At 39.3% G+C, this 24,029-nt stretch overlaps 1 protein-coding gene across 1 annotated transcript in view; it reads right to left on the reverse strand.

Moving 5' to 3' along the window:
* Positions 1–23,800, reverse strand: part of bcl9l (bcl9 like) — a 53,117-nt gene extending 29,317 nt beyond the window's left edge. Inside the window, exon 1 of the mRNA XM_030152554.1 lies at positions 23,325–23,800. The gene's annotated coding sequence lies outside the window, so the exon portion shown is untranslated. The remainder of the gene's footprint in view (positions 1–23,324) is intronic.
* Positions 23,801–24,029: the final 229 nt, after the last annotated feature.

Genomic DNA, 24,029 nt, shown 5'->3' on the forward strand with positions numbered 1-24,029 from the left:
GGATCCAGCGATCCTAGTGAGGATAAAGTGGGTTCAGATAATCAATGAATGAAAACATGTGTGTGTGTTAATGTGTATTTTTATTGAACTCGCAAAGGTTGACCCACTGAAGTGAGCCTTCAGCTTTGGCGCCCCCTCTGCCTGGAATACACTTCAAATGGAGCTGAAAATACCAGAACTAATGTCATTTCAAGCTTTTCACTCCGTCTTATGGACAAGACAGCAGGAGTTAATTGGACAGTGCCTGAGTTTTTGAATTGCAGTGACCTCAACTAAACTTTTCTGTTATTACTATATTACTGTTTGTTTTAATTTATTATTACCCATCTGTAAAACCTGTTTTCTTTCATAGCGTGTGCTGCTGACCTCTTGACCAGGTTGTCCTTGTAAAAGAGATCTCAATGGGACTTTATCTGGTTAAATAAAGGTCTAATAAAATTAAAATATCTGAAGTGAATAACATAGGCTGCATTGTGTTGCCAGCAGGTATCGCTGTAGATTATGTTACACATGTCCTTTCAAAACAGAGCAGAAGAAGCAAAGAATTATGTTCCTGCTTTCCATCTAAAACAGTTTAAATAATTCGGTCTCACCAGTCCACATGATCTGTTGGACCAGATGTTTTCACGCTTTATCAGAATATTAGAAGATGAAGCAAACAGCTAAACAATCACAGGAGTTAAATGTCAGCATCATTAAAAATTTATTCTAAAATGGTGTAAAGGTGTGACCATTTCCTCTACGAGCAGTTACTGATGTGCAAACCACAGCAAAATCATTTATGTAGTTTATTGAAATTTTGCAAGATTTCAAAATTGTCTTTATAGAAATGTACCGAGTGTCTTCCAAATATTTTCAGCTCAGAACCCAGAAGTTCCCTTGAGACCTAAATCTACAAAAGCGTTCCATGAATCAGCACAAATCTACATGTTCAGTACTTCTTCAAATCTTTAAAATAATTCTAAATAAATGTGCTACACTGGAATGTTGTAACACCAGCCACAAGATGATATCAACTGTTCCTTCGATCACTGATAAGTAACGTTAGCTCAGCAGCAACACACCGGCAATATAAACGATTTACAGTACACTGCAATGAACAACATGCTGACTTTTCACTGTGAAAACCCTGTCTCTGAAAGTCTGTAGTTTGCTCACAACAGGCTTCTCTCTGATACTAAGAATGTCTGTCCACTATAGTACACTACAAACAAAAAGTTAAGGATATTTCATTTTTTTCTGTCATTTTTTGGCCATTTTTGCCATTTGTAAATAAAACTATGTCTGGTCATGAAAAAAAATGTGTTTCAATTCAATTCACTCCAAAAAAAGTAAAAAGTGCTGTGCAAAAATCCTAACTGCCCAATAATTAAAAATATCCTTAATTTTTTGTTTGTAGTGTATTTTTCACCATTCATTTTTGAGCCTCCAACATAAAACACTCTGGCTTCTCTTCTGAATTTACACCTAAAATGGCTGAACCTTAATTACCTCTTCCCAGATTTAATTAACATTAACACTCTTCCTCTAATAAATATTATTTATCTTTACCACCAGTGGGAGACCCAATAAAATCAGCAGCATAAACCACTTTGGGACTCGTCCTTAAGTTTGGGACAAGGAAGAGGACGCCAGGTTTCCAGATTCTTTATTAGAGACAAAAGTGTTTCCCATTAATTGCAAAGACTGTGGCAGCCCACTACAATCTTTTCAAAGTCTTCTGGTGTAGGCTAAGCACAGGCTGTACTGTAAAATTTCAGTAAGTGATCGGATCAACCAACGTCTTACTTTCCCAACGGTTTCCCTCTAAATCACAGGTGTTAAACATACAGCCCGCAGACCCCAAGGGGTCCAATCCGGCCCATGGGATGAATCTGTGAAATGGAAAAATTACACTGAAGATATTAACAATTAATGGTGTCAAAATCATTTTAGTTCAGGTTCTAAGACCATATCATACAGATCAATATGATGTAAAATGGATCAGTCAGACCTGAGTCAGATCATAATAACCTATAAATGACAACTGCAAATTTTTCTCTTTGTTTTAATGTAAAAAGAAAAAAATAAACTTACACGAAACTGTTCACATTTACAAACTATCCTTTTACCAAAAATTTGCATAACCTGAACAAATATGAACAACATGAAATGTCTTAAAGAAGTAAGTGCAATTTTACCAATATTCTGCCAGTTACTAAATGTTTTGTGTATTTGTAGATCCACTTTGACCTGTACGTTTTAATGCACACATGTAAATGATAAGCTGAGGCAGAATATTGTTAAAATTGCACTTATTTTTCTTTAGCAATTTCAGGTTCATGTTTTTCACATTTTAAGGAAACTTTGTAGATGTAAACACTTTCATAATATAATTACGTGTATAAATGATGTCATTATTTTACTGGTCCGGCCCAGATCATATTGGGATGAATCTGGCCCCTGAAATAAAATGAGTTTGACACCCCTGCTCTAAATATTAGGGTTGGTTTTGTCCATTCCGATACTTTTAAGTTTCAAACTTTAATGCGCAAATAAGTAAAAAATAAATAAATAAATAAAAAAAATGGAGAAGAAATGCATTTTTGAACAACTGTGAAAACATATCGATTGTTGCTGTGGACCATGAGGACAGGACCCACTCCCTGTACAGATATAAACCCACAAGTAACATAACTGTTCTTATTTTTAGGTGATTATACACTAAAGGAAACATAATTATGAATATTATCTTTCACTTCCGCAATTGGATCCTCTTAAATCCCCCAAACTGTACACACTGAACCTTTAAAACCAAGCGTAAAGCAGGTCAACGTGAATCAGCAGCTAAGGATGGTGACAATAAAAGCCACCTGATCCCACTAATTCTGAAAAAAGACACCAGCTTTGTGCCTTATCATTAGTGTAACTACTTCTTCCAGTTTATACGCGTACAGTCACTACTACACGTGTATTAAAACAGCAATCTAGAGCCTTGAACGGACCAGACTGTACAGCATGTAAAAGGTGGAGCCATAAAAACAAATAATGAATAAAAAAAAGTCCTCTAAAGTTACAACAGCGGCCTACAACATTCAACCTGCTGATTACAGGGAGGGTGTTGTTAAACTGATTCTTAATAGTACATCCTGATCTGCAAAGTCTTCAGAGTTCTCTAAATCTGTTGGTGAGATTGTGCAATGCCATCGCGTCCACCACCCATGACTGTAGCCAGTCTCAGCTCTGTGTTGACTTTAGGAGCAGCTCATTGTTGGCTTGTTTGCAACACTGTGTTGTCATTTCTCTGGCTTACGGTGCTGTCCATGAGATGCATTCCTCAGCCTGAATCACCAAAGGTTTTAGAAATGTAGTCGAAAGAAATGAGTAAACAGGCTCTGCCCATCAGAAGGAAACGGACAGAAACAAAAGTTAGAAAGGGATGTCAATTTGTAGTCTGGACTCAATGAACATGCATGTTTAGTCTTATTCCACTTTCAATAAGTACATGTGATATTTACTGAAACCGATATATCACCTGGATATAATGGAAGCTGTCCTTAATTGTTCATTTGCATCTGGATTCATTCAAAGATAATGTGATGAAGGATTGATAGACTTTAACCCAGCAACTATTGTCATATTTATAGTGAAGATTTCTTTGCTAAGGGGGATAAAAAACAACAAAAAATATGATAAAGAAACAGAGCTACATCTATATTGTCATCAACAGCCAAAAAATGTGCAATCATTACATATTACTTAATTTGTGTGAATTATTGAGAAAAAGACACCATCTAAAACTGGTTTTAAAATGTGATATGTATCCAGACAAATTACCCAGATCAAGAAAATAATGAAAAGTGTAAATGTGCAGTGATCTGCTAGAACCACAACTGGAATATTATCTGATCCGTATGGTGTAGAAATTATAGGTGTATACAGACGCACAAGTGTTTTTATACATAGGTCTTTTTGTTCCCCTCTACTTTTATTATTATACAAGTCTTTTTTTATGTACATATTGTTTATATATAGCTCTTATTGGGCTAAATCTGGGACCTCGAGTACCAAATTTTGTGCCATCTGATGTGTGAATGTGTGCTGGCATGACAATAAAAATCCTTTAATCTGTACAGTTTGGTCATATAATCTACACACCATAATCTGTAACTACAAATAATTAATACCAATATAAAAACAGGCAAAATAAATCGCTTTATTAAGCCTCTGCAGGGAAATGCGGTCTGCATTTCACCTATCCTAATACACAGATCACCTTGCATTAGCATTAGCACTAGCACACAGCACACATTCGAAGCAGTGAGCTGCCACTGAGGGCGCCCGGGGACCCACTTCAGATCCCCATCAGTACCTTTGTCAAGGACACTGACAGGAGAATTGACCTAGATATATCTATTTTTGAGGGTGGGGAAAAAATGGAGGACCTGCAAGGCATGAAGAGAACCGGTAAACTCCACACAAGCTTCAGTCCAACTGGGAATCAAACACACAACCTTCTAACCGTGAGGATGAAGTGCTAACCACTGCACCACCACGCAGCCCAACTTTCACATGTACACTCCTTCGTCCAACATCACCAGGTTCCTGTGACCTCTGACCTTCCAATACTTGTACTAGCACATGTCACATGTTAGTACCAGATCTGAACAGTAGCCACTTTCACACAGAGATGCTGGAAAAAAGGTGAAATGGTGATTCCACCTTTTTTCCACCATTGACCGATTTTCACAGTCAAGCCAAAGGAGTAACAGAGGTGAGACAGGCTGGACTTAGCGGACCTGCGTTCCGGAATCAAAGGGACGGTATATAGTGTGCATATAGTGTGACGTATAACTTGCACGTCAGAAATACCCCGAGCATAGCGGTGTTGCTGACCTCTCCAGAGTCAACCCATCTTTCAATGTTCTACAAATGTTAGCATGGATAAAGTCCTCCGACCAAAGTGACAACAGCTCACGGATCGCGGCATCTCCCCAGTTTGACATCTGTCTGGTCACATTGATATGTTTGTTTACTGTACATGGCCTGCGCTCATTTGTAAAATCCACCCGGCCCAGAAGTCGCACACACAATACGTCACCAAAACGTCACACCTTGGTTGCGGAATGAGAGGTGTTCCTTTTACATAGCGCTCTGGAATCATGATTCCACCTTTATCACGGCTCTGTTACTACCTCCAGAGGTGTTAAAGAGACGGGACCAGATGATCCCAACATTTTGTTTACACAAACGTTCTGGAATAAAGGTAAAATATTTCCGGAGCAGAAGTGCTGTGTAAAAGGGGCTATTGAAAGAAACAAATTTATTATTCAGGCCCCTGAAGCCATAAGTAAAAGAGATGCTAAAGAACTTTATCTGCTGATAGTACAGTTGAAATACAGTTACAACATAAGTTATGGAAATTGTCAGCGAGCAGTGACAACAGGAAGTCAAGCATCTAAAACGGTGGCTCATTATTAAGCTGAAGATAATTAGGAGAAATGGACGATCAGAATACTTTTTCCCTTTTTAGAGGAGCTGAAGTAGAAATTATGTGACCAGAATTGGACAAATAGACGCCAAGTCAATTTCACATGATAACAGTAAGTTCAAACCTGGCAAAGGTAAGGTTAAAACAAGCTTTTGCTATAACAAGATTATGTTGCTATAACATGTAATGATTTACCAGGACTGACATACATTGGATCTCAATGAGAACAAGAATAAATAAAAAAAATACCAGGTGTAAATGTAAAACCAAGACCAGATTGTTATCACCTGGATTTAAAACCAGGTGTAGATGAGGTTAAAGGAGCTTTTTGTTCATGTAGAGATGGAATCTTTAGTGCACTTTCAGCATTTCACCCTAACTTTAAATGAATATATTCCTTAGGAATTCTTAATAAATCCACCATATCTGCTATGAAAACCAGCACAAAGATGAGCTGCTCTGAGATAAACAAATGTGTTAAGAAGGCTAAATATTCTCCACTTGCCTTTTCTTCTTTGACATTTTCCCAAGTTGTTTGGAGAGAAAATTAAATTTAACTGTTCGACCTTGTCCAGATGTGTCCAATCACAGCTCCTGACAAATTAGGGCAATAATTCAATGAGACTCAATCCATAGCACATGGTCTTTACGTATAAAGCCAATTAATTCAGGCCATAATGACACGTATATGTAGGAATCAGCTGGGCTGGCGCACACGGCCCTGCATTCCTTCAACATCAATGGAAACAAATATCGCAGTTCTCCGTTAGGTCAGCATGTTTGATGGATGATTATATGGATTGGACGCCAAAAGGTATTTTCCTCTGAAGGTTAAGAATGCCTGCGTTCCTCTTTTGTTTTTCAGCTGACCATTCAAGGATGTTGTTCTCTAAGAAACACTCACGGACGATTTCTAGGTTTTGGTGCAAATCCCAAGACAAGCATCGGACAACAAAAGTATCGGTGTGAATTTATGAGTGCTGTGTGTGTCTATGTGAGTACGGTAAGAGGTTGAGCTCCGATTTAGTCCCAGGGGGTCACACAGTACTCTGTATTTTTAGAGCGAGGTGGTATTAATAGACCCAGAGAGCCCTGGGCCAGCAGTGAGAACAAAATACGAAGCCAAGTCCAAAACACAGATGCCACAGAGCTGCTCTGTGGATGGAGCCAGTAAACACAGAGGCCAAAGTGTTTAACAGTACTGATGAATGAATAATGTGTATGACGCAGAAGTGCACACAGTTACACAGACACGCACAGTTGAGGCTTTTCTTGAAATCGGATGGTTAACAAACTGCATTTCCTCATGGCGCCAGTCAAACTGAAGCCTCAGAGAAGGTAAATAAGTTAAATGGGCTTGAGCACCGTGAGTTCTGATGGCATAAGGTCGGCTCTAACACAGCGAATGACTTAACAAAGTAAGTCGTCTCAGAAGGACTGTCCAAGGTAAAACAACTATAATCTCAAGTAGATGGAAAGTTAATGTGTACGGGGAGCTGCTGGATGTGAAACTACATCTGTAACTTGCTGTTCTGTTAGATTTTTAGATTTGATAGCAATTAGAGAAAGACGATAAAGTCGTTTAGCTGAGCTGTTTTCATTGGAACGCCAAATGTCATGAGTAAAATACATAATAATGGGAATTAAATTTCTTCATTAAAATAGTGGAATTGTTCCCTTCAAATGTTTAGGAATGTTGGTTAAATCATGTGAAAAGTGGGAGAGGATTCAATAATAAAGATGCAAGAAACAAGACGCATCAAAACAATGACAGGCAAAGCCATAACAAAACAGAAATGTAAGCTCAAACAAGACGCAAGGAAGAAACTTTCAGCAACTGTTTTGACAATGAAAAAGTTAAGACACACACACCTATAGATTATTGGTTTTATGTTTTGCTAACAATGTATTTCTAGATAATTAACACTACTTGTTAGAGATAGGTGTGAACCACAAATTGTATATAACTAGTGGACAGAGGAAGTGACCATATTTGAACAAAAGGGGTGGAACTACAGGAATCAGGTGAGCCAATGCTAAATGCTAGTCTACTGACTCTGAAAATGTGAGCACATAGTTTTTCCAGGGGTCATTCTGGTCTCATTCTCTTTATTTGGACCCTATGATTGGGGTACTGGGTATTAATCCTATGTTAATGAGATTTTATGGCTAACAGAAGGTTTGAGTGACAGGCCAACCTCCTGCCAAATCAGACTTTTTTTCAAACCCAGTGGGGAATTTCAGCCTCTGCATTTTACCCGTCCTAATAAACTCACAGTACCTAGCATTAGCATTAACACATATTAAAAGCAGTGAGCCGCTATTGAAGGTGCTCGGGGACCAACTCCAACACGGTGGTGAGGGGTACAGACAGAAGAATGAACCTATAATTACCTGTTTTTTAAATGAAATTTTACATTAATGAATAAAACATTTTCCTGAGAGATGGCTCTTCTGTAGTCATGGTCGTATTTTTATTTTTTCAATATATTTATTTCATTACAGCCAATAACTGACAGTGCTGTAAAAATAGTAAAAGACTAAAAAACACAAAAATTAGCTAAAAAAATCTAATATCAATCAGGCTCTGTTGCAAGAACATCAAAATTTCACTAAAAGATGGTTATTTTATTCAATTTGGCAGCCCCTTATAGATTACTTCAATATTAAGTAAGTAGGCAGACACCCCCTCCTTTTTTTTTTTTTAATGTGTGTGTGTGTGTGTGTGTGTGTACATGTTAGTGCAAGTGCAGTGTTCTTGTTCTCACATCACATGTTTTGGATATTGTATGACTTTTTTTTTTTATAATGTCAATGTTCTAATTTCAACAAAAAGAGTAAAAAAAAAATCTATTGTCAGATCAGTTTAAGGCAGGGATGTAAATTTTTGTGATTCATGCTGCTTTCATTGTCCTTCGTCTCGACAGCCAATAACTTCTCACAACCTAAAGCTTCATTTCCACTCGAGCTCAGCATTTCCAAATATGTCCACATGTTCATCTGAATGTCTAGACAACAACCGGCAGCATGTCTACATTTTCCAAGAAATATTTACCTGCTGTGTGAGAAGTGAGAACAAAGATATTGATTCTGAGTCACAGTTTCGAGAAAAATTACAGAAAGATGAATTTTCAGTGTCACATCGCTGCGTTGGTCTACTTCTGCTGTAGTGCTGCAGGTAATCTGTACACAACTGAAGCAGATTCACCACCTTACATTCACATTTTTTGCCAGTTTTCTGGAAGTTTAGTGAAAATCTGCACAGTGTTTGGGTGGAAAGTTGGAACTCCTGTGTGCTACAGCGTCTGTGTTTGTGTACAAAACAGTCAACGTGTCTAGCTGAGATGTGTTACCGTGCGAACACCTCTGATTGGCTTTTGGCTCGCCTGCCATTGTGTAACAGTGTGTGTAGTGTGTGCAGTGCGGCTGGTGTAATGATTCCCTTCATGTCTACACACAAAGGTTTCAAACAAGCCCAAAATTGTCACCCTTATCGCCACAGAATGAGACACGCTGGTTCTTTTGGTGAACAGTGAATACCTGGGGGCTGCTTTAATAAAGAAATTAGCTCTAATGTGCACTGTGACAAAGTTTATGAAAAGTCTTTTGAACCCTTTTATGCTGGAAGGGTTTTTTTAAAATTCTGCAATCACACCGAGGCAGCTGCCAGAGCAAAGTTTTATTGGGCTAAACTGCTTTAATGTGGGTCACAGTGTAATAAAAACAATAATTACTCGTGTCATTTCCCTCCAACTGTCCTGCTGACACCAAAAGATGTTTTTAGTCACTGGTTACACACTCTGTAGATTAGCTTTCACATAGCAACACTACAGTTTCCACAAGTGGAGCAGATGAACGTTACTTTTGCAACTAAAAACACAGACCCCGATCATATCATGTATGACCTAGTACCTCCGCAAAAGACAAGCAGCTCAATGATTCAGCTGAAACTGCTCAGCCTCGTTTCCTGTGCTGATTCTGTCAACTTTAATGCCCTGTCCACACTAATAGGGTTATTTTACAGTTTCCACATTTGAGCCTCTCGTCCGTAAATAAATAGGGTTTTATGTCACTAAAATAGAGATTTAGTTAAGTGAGGACTGTGCTTGTCGACATCTTTGCGTTCACATGTGTCTGAAAATACATTTTGTGAGTTGAAGGTTGTATGGACATAAGGGGAGGTATCAATATAACACTATATATATAATATTTTACAGAGAACACTGCTGTGATTAAAACTATTGGTATATCAGAACTGGGCTCCGTTAGCAGCTAATGGCTACTGTCAGGTTTCTAAACTGGAATTACTGATACTGAGAGAAGATAACATTAAGGGTGTATTCAGACCTATTTTGTTTGGTCTGTTTAAAATGGACCAGTTTGTTTCTCCAGAAAGTCAGGACTTTTTTTTTTTTTTCTTGTAGGTGTGAATACAAACATGCGAACTCCATTTCAAACCACACAAGTGAACTGAGATCACCTACCATTTCCAAACGGACTCTGGGCCGGTTCATTTCTGATGTGAATATAACCAGCCTCGAGCCGAAACGAACCAATGAACCGTGTACCTTTTTGTGCTTCACGAGCCAACATAGCCATGTGGAATTGTGGGTAATCAACAATATTAGAAATAGCCGAGCCGTATGGGTAGCCAGAGCTAATAGCAGCAGCCACGAGCCGGGGACAAATGTGGAGCAATGAGGAGACTGAGTGTCTCATTGATATTTGGTCAGATGCCCATATTGCATGGGGTGTCTCTGATTCACCCCGCCCCCAACTTTTCTATCCAATGACAGCGCAGTTCGTCACATTTGTGCTTCTGTTTACAAATTTTGGTCCACTAGCAAAAAGTGAAATGAAAATGCAATCTGACACAAACAAAGAAAATAGTTTGCATCCTATCCAAACCAAATAAGCGGAACAAAGAACTTTCCAGGTGTGAATACACCCTAAATAACTACCTTAAGGCGGCCATACACAGTCCAATTATTTCAATCGTTGCACGCAACTCCATCTCAAACTGTGCGAATCAATTGTAAAGTCAGGCTCACGATTCATGTTCTCACACTGTGCAGACCAATGCTCGTATGCCACCTGACTGCTCACACTGTACGACCATACACCAGAGGACGCACCACACGTTCAAGTGTTGTATCCGGAAATACAACATTAAAATACCAAAGAATCTGGAAGTGCATAGACGATTGTGTATTGGCGTGAGTCACAAAATAGTAGTGCTAAACAAAAACCAATGAATTGCTTTGGCAATATGTGCCATTATCTGCGGGGAATCAAAGAAGAAGAAAAGACAACGACGTGTTTGGTGCAGGAATTGGTTGTCCAGACGTGGACAGTATGGGCTGTTAATCCTACAGCGGGAACTGGAGGTAAGCTGCAAAAGCTAAATTGCGCTAGGCCAACAGCCAGCTACTGTAAGCTTAGAATTAGCTTACAGTAGCTGGCTATTATTGTATTGGCGCATGCACAGTGTGAGAATTTGAGGCACATCGGCTTGTGGCACTGCTTTGACAGTGCGATACCCTCACGAGGAGCGAGCAGGATTTCAAACAGCTCCGTTTTCCTTGTGAGCACACGATTGCTGGTCGTGAGGTGTTAATCGCTTCTTCTTCCCCCATGTACACTGCACGAAGCACGACACACGATTAGAGGCACATCGGGCCTGATCCCAGAAAGAGTCGCACGAGTGAGAAATCGTCTCTAAAATTGCACAGTGTATGGCCGCCTTTAGGCTTATGTAGGCTATTTATGGTTAGTTTGAGGTTTAGGTCTAGATTTATTGATTAATTACTTTGCATTTCATCCAAACTGCTGCTGTTACCTGATATTACTATTAAAAATCTAATGCTTGTGAACCACTACAAATGTTTTATTAGTTCATGTGCAGGAGTTTGTTAAAGATTATGTTTGTAGTAAAAGTAAAATAAAAGTAAACAAAGCTAAACCTTAAACCATTTGAGTCTCCTTACTATCAGTGAGCTGCTGATGGCTGCAGACTTTGCTGAAGCACCTGAACAAAAGGCTCATTAGTGACCTTTTCCATTATTATTAAAAGTGTAAACATTATTGGCTCATTACAAGACTGCGGTGAAACAAATTATACTACAGCAAGCTGCAAAAAGAGACGTGTCAAGTCAATAAATTGCCTGGTCCTATCCACCACTCCAAACCATCACAACTAACACTCGTCTGATTATAAACCTGCAATGAGTCTCCATTTAAAAAGAATCTTTGCACACATTATAAAAGAGGATAAACATGGATAATTCTGTCAAAAGAGTGAAAGCAATTTAAAAGAAAAGCTTTAGAAAAACCATCAAGGACACGATACACAACCTCTGCTAAGTTTAAAGATGATGAATCAGCCACTAAACCTTGTCCAACTTTCACTCAATGGAAACCAACCAATGTCAATAATCTGAAGTTGCAGCCATCAGTACATTTAAAGCAAATTCTGCTGCCAGAGATCAATCAATTCCAGCCTTTATACTCTTTTTTTCTACTGAACTTTCAGCTTGTATACTTCTATTCAGGAACAAGCAGAATTAGGTAAAAAAAGAAAAACCTTCCTCATGCAGCTTTTCAAAGCCTCTTACAAACTGGAAGGTCATCTACAAAACCTGCAAAACTCCCACTGTCAATTTCTGATAATGAAGCAACTAGTTCGATTTTGCATTGAGGAACAGGAAAAACATCATGGATAAAGGAATTCATGTTAATTTGGTGAACTCAACAGATTAAAAGCTCACACATTCTGTAAGTAAGGTCATAATAATATAAACTTTGTTTCACTTTTTTTAAAGTGCTTGACAAAAATTAAATAAAAACAGACAATGGAGACTAGGGTTGGGTAAAAATATCGATTTTCAATTTTGCGTAATTGATTAATAGTGGGTGAGATTGATTTTTCAGAGCAGGACCACGAGTACTTGACCCGGGTACTGCCGACATGGAGGCGTGGCCGGCTCCGTCTCACGGACCCCTGGGGGAGGCGGGGCATCTTGATCTCACTCGCGATGGTTCTGGCACTGGAGGGGCACAAAGGAAGGGCGGGGAAAACCCCTCCGCGGGAGGTCCTCCCGTCCTCAAACTCAAACTCGCCGTGCAGAGGAACTGGCGGCCTGGACCGTCTCAGAGGCGGGTTGCAGAAGCTGGTTGTTCTAGGAATATTAACTTGGATCCACACTCAGAGTGGAGTTACAGGAATAGTAAAGCGACAATCACTGACCCTAACCCAAACCCAGAAACCCATTCAGAAAGGCATGAACAGAGTTGATATGGTTAATTTTCCTTTTATTACCCCACCCCCCGAAGGGAAGGCAAGGAGTATTGTTTTTGGCTCAGTTTGTTTGTTTATTTGTTAACACGCTAGTGGCAAAACTGTAGGTTGAATTCATACCAAGTTGGGTTTATAGATTTCCAGTGACCCAGAATAGTTGTGGTTCCATTCTGGGAAAAGTAGGTCAAAGTGAAATTTTTTTATACATTTTTAATTTTTTTTTTTCTCCCATTCACTTGTAATGGCTGGGTTTGTTGCACCTGGCACCACTTGTTGGTGATGAGCTGAGGTGGTAACTGCACATGGTTGATGAAACCCTGGCTTATACCTGAATAAAGGTAAAAGCAATAGTGAAGTCATGAAAAAAATAAAAGCATATAAGCTACAACTCTCTGACACCAGCAAAAGACAGGGGTGACTTCACCTCTGAAATTAACTTTAGCTGCAATAAGATTTGACAAGAGGCTGTAGGCAAGGGAAGGTCTACTGGAAACTGTTCAGAAATCCTGCAGGAAAAAAAGAAAGAAAAAAAGAGCTGCATGTTTGGCATATTTTGGTCTGAGCGCTCAAGTGGGCCTGCTAAGAGGAAACCCTGGTCATGGATTATTGACCATGTTCAGCCCTATAGCCATATTCATTTCTTGCCCTTTATAGTCCGTATTATTCTAACTTTTCCTCTTCTCTTCAGTTGCACACTTCTTTTTGTCTCCTGACATGCCGCTTGTTTATCTGCAGTCTGGTGTGGTGGGAATGTACAGTATTTGTGAACACACAGAACAAGAGGTTACTACAGGTCGGCATCCATTTGTACAAACATCACCTCAAAATAAGGTTTTAAAAGCCCCCAAAGTTTGATAAAAAAAAACCCCACATTTTTCCTTGTGTTTTAAGACAGATGTTACCTTTGACATTAATTTTGCCGCAGCAGGGAATTATCTCTGTAGCCTATTAGTAGGAGAGGACTGCAGTGCATTGTGGGGCAGCACACAAGTGTCAGTCAAAAGAATATTCTATGCGTTAGTGGGATTGCGGCTGGTTGCTATGACAACCAAACAAGCCACAGGTCTGAGCAAATATGGGCTAACCAGTAGGCAATGTGAGTGAGGAAGACCTGCAATACAGGAAGGCACGTAAAAAAAACAAAAAAAGAAATGTCAAAACATCACTATCACTGATGACAGAAGAGGTGAAAACACAGTTACATAGAAAAATGTTCTGAGTCAAGACATTGAATGATGCACAGTAAATAGGTAGAGCTATGGATGAATGCTTGGTTTGTAATGATGGATATTTAATGTAGAATCAACACAAATCTCACCAGGGATTCTCTCCTGTGAACTACAGATTTACATGAAACCATCAAGGCCAGCAAAGTATCAGCTTGAAAGCTACCTTATTGAAATGCACTAATAAAAACAAGAATAAAAGACAGGCCTGCATGTTAAAGCACCATTTGAGTCTCGAAACCATGAAGGTCAGTCTAAGTAGAGATGAGCTGAGATGGCATCATTTCTCGTAAACTCTAATATGAAACATAATTCATGACAAATAATGGGTTCCACGTTTAAGTACCTAAAGGTCAATAATAGTTCAGCAAGTATGAAAAGATTCTGCTGAGAGTTCAATGAAATTTTTGTTGTTTCCATAGAAACACTTTACATTCAGCCTCTTACAGAGACAGATGGTACACTGAGTGATAAAAGAGCAAAGACGAGCAAAACACTGACAGGTTTATGGACTGTCATTTTGAAGTGTTGAATTTAGGATTTGAAGGTTGCCATCTTGTTTTGTAGAGCCAGAATTTACCGTATTTAGACGTGGAGTAAAACTCACCAAGCTAATGTGAACTTACTAAAAACACACCACACTTTTAGCTGGTAAAGGTTAAACACCAGAAGGTAATTCTAGCTGCCCTTTAAATGTCAACACATATACAGTAGTTGTGTTTCATAACAGCAATGTCAATTTTGTCTAATGTATAAACACACTAATTAGCACTAGCTGGTCTAATTAGCATGTTTGCTGACAGCCTATAGAATACAATAAAAACTAATGCTAACATATTGGGCTAATGTAGCCATATTATGCTAATAGGTGCGATAGAAGTTGTATTCAGCTATTGGTAAACGTCATTAGTTTTGTACTTCTAATGCCCGGACTATAACTACAACAGACAAGTCTCTCAGGATAGAAAGTATTTTATTCAATAAACGGAAGCTCTATGAGTTGTCAAACTCCACCCACCACAGAACAGCAACTCACCATCACTTAGCACTATGATAGATAAGTGTATTTCTTACTTGAAATTAATTGGGCAACTAATGTCAAAATTTAGGCACTAAATATCAGACTGTTCTTCTATTTATACGTGCTATAAAGTTGAGCTTTTAACACACGGGTCTATGAAGACTGAGTCATGAAACCAGCCTCAAGTGGCCATTTAAAGAACTGCAGGTTTTTCAAACTGGCTTGATTTTTGAGCCTTTGTGTGTTGCCAGGTAGGACGGATCAGTGTGTTTACTTTAGGGCTGCAACTAACAACAATTTTAATAATCAATTAACCTGTAGATTATTTTAATAACTAATCGATTTATTGGATAAACACAAAAGACTCAATTCTCAAAGATCGGTATTAACCCAAAGCAATATAGGCTGCAGACAAGTCACTATAATGATTATATCCCCACAATGGCTTCGGGTATAGTTAGTGAGCACTAGCTTGCTACCTAGACTTGTTATGGCTACAGACTAGCAAGATATTGTCTTCAACCAGCTCCGATAGGTAACATTAGTCTGGTGGCCTGATAAACGGAGATGGATGTAAACATTATGATGACAGTCTCTAACTAGCTAGAGGGCTAAAGTACTCAAGTAGGCTATCTTAAGATAGGTTTATGTTACTGGTGACCACAATAGCCTTGTTTGCCTGAAGTGTAGTGCACCATGGGATTTTGGCCATTTTTTTCTCCATATTCAAGTTTTGTTACATTAACAACGCACTACCTTTCGGGTAAACGGGACTGTTGTGGCCACTGGGAAGATAATGTAAAGCTTTAAAAATCTGACCTGACATCCGACGCCTCAGCCATGCTGCTCTGTGTTTTCCTCTGTTAAACTACACAGCATGTGGGCATGCCTTAATACTAGCGTGCTCAAGACCAAACGAAGTGACTACCAAATTTGTTGCCAACTCTTTAAAGAGTTGATTTAGATCAATTTAATCAATTCATTGTTGCAGCACTAGTTTACTTCATCAGTCTACCAACAATTAGCATGTCATCTCACTGTTTCAGTAAAGTAACAGCCGCTTTGACCAGTTTAATCCTTACAGACAATACAGTACTACTTATTATAACTAATAGATACAAACTTTGCTATTGAAAGCCTGATTGATTCAGAAAACATGGATGTTCTCACCACACTAATCAGAAATATAGTTACTTAATGCTGCCCAACACTGGTCATAGCTCAACAACAAAACTTGTGAATTCACTGAACAGTTTTTGAAAGTTTAAATAATCAAAATTTATTACAAAGGCTAAAACTGTATCAGACGGTGAATTTTGTCCAAGGCGTCCTGGACTGGCCGGTTTTGATTTTTCTAAATTCATGTAATGCGGGCAGTGTGCTCAGGATCTGTTGGCAGATCCATATTTCATTAACAGACTGCAAATGAAGTGTTAAGAAGAAGACTGAACCCGGTTTTGCCTGAGCTGAGAGACAGGGAAGTACTGGACTGGTTTTGTACAGAGGGTCAAGGGTTGTATCCTTTCCAACACATTCTGGGACGACAGCCAACCAGAGCGAGGAAAAAGACCAAACTACAGCCTCAGTGCAGAGAGAAGGGGATTGGCTGGAGAACGTGAAGGCTGATGGACAAAAGCCATTCAGCGTGAAGATGAAGACACTCCTCTCAGTCTGTTCAGGACAGGACGACCTGCTGGACCAATCAGATACAACGTTCTGAGAGCTTCCTAAGGGCAAAGACCATCCTCATTGGTATAACAATCTGCTTCACATATGCTTTTAAAATCCACATTTACATTGCATTCGTCCTGTGATACTGTAACCAGGGCTGGGTGCTGAACTTTCTGCTTAGATACTATCAAGTGTCAGAAAATGCCCTGTCATTTGGAATCACATTTCAATACCTAAGGAGTAAATCTCATCAGTGGCTGTGAGTCAATAAGGATGCAGTTCGCTGGTCCCAATATCTAACGGAGATGCACCAATTCTTTCTGACTACCATCTGTCAGTCTGCAATAAGGTGACATTCAGCGATGGCCTTTGTTTATCTGTGGATGTAGGAGCTTCCTGTCTGGAAACAGCTCAGTCATGACTCCGAGTGCCTTAAAATACCAAGGAGCTGAAAAATAATACTAATGATTTGTGCAATGATGTGTAATGTCTTTCAGCTGGATAAAATGGATGCTTTGGTGAAGAAACAAATAATGTTCAGGACTGGTTTCAAAGCCAACAAAGCCGTCATTACCAGAACTGGAGATTTGTGACATATACTCTGACTCTAACTAAATGTACAATTGTTAAGTGAATTTGAATTAAGGAAAGTATTTGCACAGACTCCTCTCCAAACAACACCAGGGTTTTCCCGGCCATTATAAGGCTTAGGTGAAGCACCCAATCCATTTTGGGAAGCACCTAAGTCAAATCAATGTCAAATTTATGTGGAGAGCATTAAACTGACTGTGACTTTTCCCAGATGTAATGGTTGTAGTTGGTCCCCAGTGGGCTCCTTTAGCTACTTATGTCTTTAGGCTTTTGGGGTGTTTTTTTTTATTATTTTATTTATTATCTATTCTAGTTTTCCAGATTTTGACAAAATGCAATAATATTGGTCAAAAATGATGTGAATTGTAATATTTCTAGTGAAATTGTAAAAAATTCCTTGCAGCAGGATCTTTAAAATGCCAACATCTGCCCACAAGTTACACAAAAACGTGCTAATATGAAAGGTATTTGTAATGAAAACGCTGGTATGAATGTAAATACAGATCATGGAACAAATGATGGTTGAAAACATCTCATAAATAACTCCAAACCTAGACAGCACCTAAGCCCCTGAAAACCAAGGGAAGCCCCTAAAGACTTAACTAACAATAAACAGTGGCTAACATTTCACTCTGAACATGCAGACACAAAATCATTCACCAGAACCTGAAGGACAAGGACGTACCAGACCGTCAGCCGGTCTAGAGCTTAAGCGGGCAGACGTCCAGACTGCCATCCGACTCAGACGCGGCCCAACCGTGGAAACACTTAAAGTAACACAAACGGCTCAAGTAGAGGTGAACGTCCTCCACCGAGGCAGCCCTGCCAGGTGATAGAAACCCAAGATGCAGAAGAGATCAGACAGAGCCGAGAGGAAAATTCACCTGGATTAGACAAGCATTCATGGGAGTTATTTTTAATGGATATAACAAGGTGGGAAACTACCTCCAGATCATCAAAGTGTTTGCACCCGTTTGGCCTTTGCTGGATAATTTACAGTATCTCCTACAGACACTTTGAAAAGTAACCAGCCTTAAAATGAAAGTTCTGTTCTGCTAATTAATGCACACACTACTTCAGCCTAAACTAAAACATGTATACACCGCATCATTATCAACTTCTGCTTCGTCGATCTAAAGCAGACACTACGTCTCCTCACTTCAGAAGAAATGAGGAAACTATCCAAAAAAGGACACACAATTTGGATTCATATAAAAAGTAACAGACATTATGATGTGGATTCGCAGCCAGCGTGAGATTCAGTTGACTCCAAACAACACTTAAGCTTTAATATTTCAGACGTGATGAATGTGAGGCCAATCCTCAGTTCCTACATTTTTGTCTCAAAGAACAGACCAACCTTTTTTTTTTTTTTTTTTTTTTTTAATGTGGTTCCAAACCGAGATACAGTTGCTTTAAATTCTGGAAAAGTTTCTCTTGTTGCATTTTTCTCTTTAGCCATCTTGCACACTGTGACTATAACGATGTAGGGTAAAGTCTACTGTAGGGCTGCACAGCTTGGTGAAAAAGTTACGCTGGAAACAAACAGAATATAGAGCATAGTTTCTGTTTACAGTCTGAAGTTGGCCTGTGCTATCCAAGGGAAATCTACTATAGGCAATAACACTGTTCGATATTGCACGATACATAAACAACCTAACCTTGCCATTAGCAAAGCATAGCCAATGAATCCAAGGTTCCATCTGATAGATCAATTATTAAAAATCAACTAATGTAAAAATAACGAAAGTTGGGCAGGAAAAAGTAGATACGAACTGCATTATGCACGTCTGAAATTAACCATATTTAGTTGGGAACTAGATAAATGTTGAACTGAACCTCTAAAAAATTAATGAATACATAAACAAACGAATATTTAGCATCACAATGCACCAACTTCAAAGCAATTCCAATCAAATTCTAAACTTAAAATCTATGTTGCAGTCAGTTTTATTTCTTGAGGCATAATTTTCTTTCAAAGAAATTCTACTTCTGAAGGTTAATATAAACCACAAACTACTATCAGTGTCTAGTTCTGCCAATAGAGTCACACCAATTAAAATGTCTATCTCTACTAAATAAGTTTGAAGGAATATCACATGTAAATAAAATTTTCCATATTTTATTTGTTTTTACGCATGCATCTGTCCACTAGTGCAAATAAAACTATACAATAGCGATGCATCAACAGTGAAATTCTCAAGTCCAATTTTACTTTCTCATTATTTTGTTTTTACTGTTATTCTTATTCCTTTTATGCAAGAAACAAAGACATTACCATTATAAAAGACAACTTACTGAAGTGTCTTTTGAGGCCTTCATCAAAATATCTTTGAAACAGGAAATATCTATGAAACAACCACAAACACAGCAGATAATATTTCCCAATCAAAGAACTTGAGTCTGTTTGAGATGAACACCAGACAGAATCAGCATACTAGATTTTACCACTAAACACTGCTCTTCTACTCAGCAGAAGTAAAGAAAGGAGACTACCAAAGCCCATGACAGTGTGTGATCTCCATGACACTTGGTGCACCAGTAATGCGGTTTGCCATCTGATGATAAATTCTAAATAATGAGTAGAATAAGATGGAGGAGCGAAGCACAACGGTGGCTATGTGACAAAGTTTGCCATGGCTTTTCTACTGCATTGTTTACATGCTGGGTCTGTGTTTTTCATCTCATTTCTTTCATCAGACTGAAATCAGATATGATGCCACATTGTGCAGTTTTAGTCCCATGTCACGATAAAATGCACATGACCATTCTTATCAGCACACACAACATGCACCGTGCACATCTTCCTGGATTCCGCTCTACAGTAAATCACACTTCAGAAACTAGCTGTTCCATTAGTCCAGTGTTTTCAACCTTGGGGTTGCCTGGAATTCAAATGGGGTTGCCTTAAATTTCTAGTAATTGATAAAAAAAAAAAAAAAAGCAACTTACTAATAAAAAAATACATGGCGAGTTGAGAGAGACAATCACATTACATACAAAACATGGCAAACTGTGAAGCTGAAACTGAAGCACTGTGGTACTGTTTATCTTTCAAATGTTCATTGTGGTCGGTTTCAGATGCTGCAGCTCTTTCATAATTCATAGTTTGACTAATTGTTTGTTCAGTATTAACTGTCAGCCTTGTAAATACAAGCTGGACAGACTGTACATACCCTGACCAAGGAAAATAAAATTCTCACTTTGTGCAGTAATCTACACCTGGCTTTTCTGCCTCTGTCCATGATAATATACATTATATAGCCTAAATGTTGTCTAATATTAAAATGTATTTGCAGCATAGTATAGCAAACTATTACATGATCAAAAACAAATTGATTTTAGCAAAAAAAAAAAAAAAAAAAAAGTCTCCGTTTTGAATGTCTGGGGTCACCCAAAATTTGGGATGTTAAAATGGGGTCACGAGCCAAAAAAGGTTGGGAACGACTGCATTAGTTTGTTTAGAATAATATATAGAAACGATAACATTACATTCACCACATTGACAAGTTGCTTGTTATGAAGCAAAACCAGCTGGATTTAAAGCCCTGATGCCTTCGCCATCAGGTTGCTGATGTGGGACACTACGCTTCTATACCAGACCAGAATGCCAAAACCAGAAATTGACCAATGTCACCAATATCAGCTAATACTGATGTTCTGCTGATACACCATTTAATCCATACACGCTGTAGACTAGGAGTACACAGAACATTTATCTGTACACATGTGCAGAGGGTCTCAGAGTTTTTACTTGCTTCACATCTGAGTTCAGATGGTATTATTCTGACCCGACCCATAAATGTGTTTTGGACCGGTGTCACCATCTTGTACTTTAAGAAGATCTCAGGGCCAACAGTGGTTTAGACAGTGCACCTTCATATGCAAAGCCTGTATGCAAAAATATGCAAAAGACAGGCACACAGACAGAACACAGAACCATAATAGACAGCGAAGTGAACCAGAAAGTGTCAGAAAATATGCTCAGTCTAAATGCTTTCTATTTAGGGATTACATGAAGGCCGGATCTTTTCACTGTGGGCTTATAGAGTCTGGTGCTTAGCAGTATATTCTGTCGTGTGGAAACGTTCTCAATATCCCATTATTCTTTCATAGCTCACCTTAGCAGTGCTCCCTGTAACTCACCCCAAAGTTCTCAGATCACCTAACCAGATAAGAAACACTTTGTCAGCAGCTCGCCAAATCTGTCTCTGCTTGTACTGAAGCGGTCTGTGTGGATGGTATAGTCCTTCAAATCAGCTCTAGACAAAAAACACAAGCGGTTCTGTAAATATTAATCATTCACACCAGGAATTTATCAATGAACATGGACTTAACAGAAGCCTGTGCAACATTAAGACTGTTTCATCAACCAAGTGTACAGTGTAAAGTGCTGACCTGTATAAATGTGATGTTGGTTCCTCTTAATACCATTAAACATACAACCTAATTCACATGGCTCCCTACGGACATAAAATAATAATAGAGAAAGGATAAAGATGCCGTTAAAAGATCACGTAGATGTTTCACTTCCAGTGGAAAGCAATGCACAGTGGACTGTAGCCTTGAAAGACAATTCGGATCAAGTTGCAAACTCTGTTAGGTGCTATATATAGCTCACCAGGATATTGTAGATACACACAGCATGAAGCAGAGTGTGCACATACACGCACACACACACCTAAAGGCTGAGTAGCACAAGAGAAAAACTGTGGAAACACTGTTGAAACTGGTTTAAGAGCAGGAATATCAGACATGTTCAACAGGCTGGAGAGGGGAGGCTGGAGTTGGAGACCATAAAAGTCATAGTAACCCTTTCATGCATGGTGTTATTCAGACTTATAATTACAATAATTAGCTCTTTTAGGCCTCATTAAAGCAGTACAGCAAAAATTTCTACATGGGTTCCCACATTAATTAGTAATTTTTTATACAGTATCTAATAATTGATATTACAACTAACATGTAACATCCACTAGTTATTAATTTAACCTTTATCTAATCAGGAAATCTCTTTTTTGAGGGAGAGTTACCTTTTAGACTAAGTTCTCCTAAATCAATAATATTAATTTTATGGAAAGTGGCTTTTGGACACCATCCTAATATTTGTAATTAAAATTGCTGACTGAAATATATGTCTATCATTAAAAAAATAATCCAATTGGACACATTTAAGTCTGATTTGGGAGCAGTAAACCCACTCAGTTTTATACTAATTCATGCATGAAAGTCTCCACACACAGAAAAGCCCCAGAGTGGCAGTGTTGGCTGTTTATGACACTAACATGTATTGTCTGGTGGAGCCAGCCTTTGCACAGTGAAGCAGGAAATGCCTGACGTTATTTTCTCCATGTTTTGTTATGTACAGACAAAATGTGACCGTGTTTGCTGTGAGTTTTTGGTTTCCCACGGGGCTGCGGTGATGTGTGGGTGGTAAATCGGTGCATGTCGGTGTCCACATGCCCCCTCCCTCCTCCTCCGTGCCCGTGTGTTGAAGTGACAGGTATCAGCCTCTCACCCACTGAACACGGATTAGCCGATTAGCATTAAACCATTCAAATGCTGCTTTATTAGCTAGCATAACGGCTAATATTAGTAACTTACACATCTGGATTTAGCCGCTCGTACGTGCGAGTAGGTGGCACGTTAAAGCCTAAAAAGTCGAAGCGGCCTTGTATAGGAGAATTTAAGGACACATGCCCCTGGTGTGAACCCCCGGCTCATGAGTGGGGACTTGCTGCGCCAGCCACATCCACATCCACATCCACGGGGGCTAACTTAGCATGCTAATTCATGTCTCCGCTAGCCGACTGGCTCGTACGCTGACGTCGCCGTAGCTCTCGCTCTCACACACTCACACACACACACATACACATCTGCAGGAGAACCGGAGCTAGCTAACGGGATTTGAACTTTGTTATCGGCTTGTTAGCAAAGCGAAGACTTTCTTTAAAAAACAAAACAAACTTATCCGAGGTTAAAACGGAACACGGGTCCGGGATCTGCGGCGGTTAGCATAGGCGTATAGTGCGAGGCGGTGTACTGTACCCCATTCGGCTGGTCTGAGATCAGAAGAGGCCGATGTCAGGACTGACGGCCAGCAGTCGACATTCCCCGGAGTAGTGGCCGTAGCCGCCGCTGCTCCACCGCCGCTCCGCCTCGCTCCTGTTCCGCGTCCTGCTCACTGCGCCACACGGTCCGAGATAAGGTCCCGATGTTTGGTTCAGGGGGGGAAAGAAAAAATAAAGAAAAAAGAAAAAAAAAAAGAAAAAAATAAACAGACACACACACGCACAAGGAGGTGGTGCAGTTTGACAAGCGGTCCACGGGGTGACAAACACACGGCGTGTCTAGGGTGAAGTTTCGGTTGGAATCAGAGGACGCGTCACCTTGCAGCGGTTCATGACTCCCACTATTCAAGATGTAGAAGGGCAGGACGATGCATTTCTCTGCGAGTCCATCCTTATCACTGACAATAATTAGCGTGGCCACACGGGCATCCGTATGTCACTGTACTGATGTGTCACACTGGACTGGCATTTAACTCCTTTTACGCTCCTATCAGGAAAAATAAAAGAAAAATAAATCAGATGATGGTGATGTCAAAACCCTGACATGCAATATAATCCTGCACATTTTACATGCATGTTGACTTAAAAAGGCATTGCATGTTATGTTCATGGTCCTCTCATATTGTCACACATTAACCTCCGTTTCTATTCTAGGTTATCTGTGTGATTCCAGGTTGAAGTG

This window comes from Sphaeramia orbicularis, chromosome 13 (assembly GCF_902148855.1).
Source record: "Sphaeramia orbicularis chromosome 13, fSphaOr1.1, whole genome shotgun sequence".
In the NCBI taxonomy this organism is placed as follows: Eukaryota; Metazoa; Chordata; class Actinopteri; order Kurtiformes; family Apogonidae; genus Sphaeramia; species Sphaeramia orbicularis.